This window comes from Salvelinus sp. IW2-2015, linkage group LG16 (assembly GCF_002910315.2).
Source record: "Salvelinus sp. IW2-2015 linkage group LG16, ASM291031v2, whole genome shotgun sequence".
In the NCBI taxonomy this organism is placed as follows: Eukaryota; Metazoa; Chordata; class Actinopteri; order Salmoniformes; family Salmonidae; genus Salvelinus; species Salvelinus sp. IW2-2015.
In genome coordinates, this window is record NC_036856.1 from 27385632 (window position 1) to 27389298 (window position 3667).

Below are 3667 nucleotides of genomic sequence, written 5' to 3' on the forward strand. Positions count from 1 at the left end.
TAGTGCACAGGAAGTGGCATGTGTAAAACATGTTATGGGGTGCTGGTAAATCACCAGGTTGACACCCGTGTATGCTTCCGGTATTTAGAAGATGCTTTGTGCGCAAAAAATGCATGTCCATATGAATGTATATAGACCTGCATTAAGCTGCATTCCCATCATACACACTCTGACAAATAACATATTTTATATGTTGACATCACATGAACACTACAGACTTTAATATTACATTCAATCAAAAACCACATGATTTCACGTGGAAAGTCACATGATTCCACATGAAATTTCAGATGTAAAATCATGTGAAAACGTGTTTTTGGAACACTTCATATGTGATCACGTTTTCAGATGTGTAGTTTCATTTTATCACATGTTGCTTTACATGTTGTCACAAGTGATCACATAAGATAATGTGATCACATGAAAACATGTACTTTTGGAACACTTCCACGTGTTCACATGTGAAATTCATGTGTTTTTTCAATAAGGGAGTGGCCGTAAATTTTCCTCGTGTTTTGCTTGTCTCCAACACCTCTTGTTGCTATGCACTTCCCTTGCGTTTGGCTGGTTCCTTCATAGCATATTGACTGGGCTGAGACAGTTGCTCAGTGACTGCATGTAATGTGATCACTGTTTTGTCTGTTTTATTGCCCTGTGATAAAACCATTTCACAGCTCCTCTGCCTCAGAGGAGGGACTGAGCGTGAATAGTCCAGTTTATTGAACACTACACTAACAGAGCCTTGAGGTGTTGACCACATGCTACCCATTGTTTGACTGGGTTTAACGACTGCATAGAGGTATCTCGCCTTTTGGCCATATGATCAACATAGACTGCTAACTGATTTACTCTAGCATGCAGAGATTTGGTGCTTATCTTTCACTACACAATGGAAGCCTGGGAAATAACATGTTGATCACAGGTGTCTTACTTCACTCACACCAATGTGCCATTTTAAGTGATTTTGGCAATAACAATCAATATGTAAAGTCACCATCTTTTGGGTGGAGGCAGATGGGTTTCTACTCTTTGGGACTGTTGTTGTTGTTTCTCTGTAAATGTGATGAGTGAGGAGCAATCATAACAGCAGCAGGCTCTGGGCAGGTGATTGCGTTTGCTATTGATTAGGAAGCTACAGAGAGAGGAGAGAGAGAGCGTGGCACGTTTGTTAGATTTCTCATTAGTGAAGAAGAACAAGTGTTGCCTTGCCAACAGTTTGCTTTGGAAATCTGTGCAGCTTGAGTGGGACATTTGTTTTGTCTTTACTGCAAATAAATATAGAAAGATTTGTTATGTGGAAATAACATTCAAAAAAGGATCAGCCAAAAACATAATGTTGATGGCTTATTTTATGTAAGAAAGGAGTACCATTACTACTGCTATTAGCAATGTGCATGCCCATCATAATCATCACAATTACACAACCATCATCATCACCATCAATAATATCCAACGTAGCTCAGTGGGTGTGTTGTTTGTCTATTGACCTACATCCGCCCATGTGCTGCCCGTGTGCTGCCCGTGTACTGCTCGTGTACTGCTCGTGTGTCTATGAATGAGAACACTGGCCTACATTTCCCCTGGTCCTCTTCCCCACAGTGACTCAACAACTTACATATACACAGCAGGCGAAACTAAGTGGTGCAGTGGGCGAGACCACTGGGCACCTGGCCTACACATTCAAAGGGCACAGATCCCTCATGGCTGGCATAGCAAACATACATTTCTGACACCTGTACCTGTTTTGAGTTTTTACTAAACCCCCTCCTGAATACCCAGATGCTGTCCCTGTCTTCTTTATCTTTATCTTTCCTCTCGCTCTCACCTTCTCTCCGGAGGTGTTATGTGTTCATTGGTTTGGTCTGTATCTGTGTGCATTTTGTCTGTGTATGACAAAACCCAGCTTGACAACAGGTCATTTCATTTTTATAGAAAAAAAACTCAAGAGGACATTACATTCAAGGTATGCACCACAATGAACAAACCATTGCAAATATGTATATTTTATATTTTACTCATGCAGTTTCACTGATCCAGAGTAAGTTTAAATCATATATTTTAAAGTGTGTATATCATAAATAATTCAAATATACTCTATATTCTCATTTTTAAAGAATAATAATCGAAATATTCATAATCTGAAAAAATATTACAGTATATATAGAACATGACGTGCTGCAAAAGTTGAATAAAATTCCCAGAAACGTATCAACTTCAAAATAAGTATATAGTGAGAGGATAAATACACATGAACAAAAACAACACGTTGTCTAATAAGAGTAATACAAGTATACACAGTACAAGGTCTTCTGGTATTTTGTTTTCTAAGTGCAAACTAGCTCGACACAATATCACGATATGTCTAAATTCTATGAATCCCTCTGTTAGAATCCTAACTTGATACTTAAACTTAATCTTTTAACTTAAACTTTCACATGATTCACTATGTCAATGCTAGACTGAAATCGAGTTACGCACATATATCTCAAGTTAGGACTTGAGGAATAATGGTTACTTGTGTTCTTCTAACTACTGAAGAAGTGTGTGTGTGTGTGTTTGTGTGTGTGCGTGTTTATACAACGGGTGGGTCTAATCCTGAATTCTGATTGGTTAAAATTGCAATCCAGCCGGTGTCTATTCCACAAGTTACCACTGGCTAAATCTATTAACTTAAAATGCCTATTTACTTTGTTCCATCTGACTGCGCAATCCACTGTCTCATCAGCCTAGCCAAGCAATTTATTAACTTGATCTCCACTATAAAAAGCATCTAGATATTATCTCACAATTATTTTAGACTAACATTTAGTTTTCAACAGAGGAGATTTGTATAAACCTTGCAGTATGTCTCTCCGCCATTTACAACATTGTTTCAATATTCAATTTCGATCTCCAGCTGTCCCATAGTAATGAACTTGTCGGGAGTCGGAACGAGACCGACAGGCAAACAGCGTTTCTCAGCCAGTCGAAATCATGAATCAGCTGGCATAATTTGTTATGGATATATACAAAGAAATATCAATTGAAACAAGGTAAAACGAAATGAAGTGCAGCTAGTTTGCAGTCTTTCCAGCTTCAGTTTGAAGTGATTGCGTTAGCTGTGTTGTTGGCTAGCTCCTCTCAACAACTGTATCCTGATGAGTGAGCAAATGTTATATGCCAGGCGAAATTGCGCCTCACTAGCTCATTGTTATGGATGTATCCAAATAAATGTCACTAGAAAACAGCTTAAACAAATGCAAATGCAGCTACTTGCTGTTATTCTGGCTGCACTTTTTGATGTGACTGTAAGTTAGCCGTAGTTTGCTAGCTAGCAAGCAAGGGATAATAACGTTGCTAGCCAGTATGGCAATGGAATATTTAGAAGGAACGACTGTGTCGCACCCATAGATACAGAACAAAAAATCTGAATGACTGGGTCTCTAGCAACCGAACCGATAGAACGAACAACCAGCCAGCTTGGGTAGCAACCCTAGATTTGGGACAATATCTTGTGGAAGGATGAAATAGTATGAATACATTTATCAAAATAATGTTTTTAATGAAAATAGGTCAATCATTATTTGAATATGTTGCTAACCCGTTGTATAAAAGTGATAATGCCCGAGAAGCTGGTGTTAGGGGATATATTGGCACGGTCTGCCGACCCCCGACTTAGTCTCTGGCA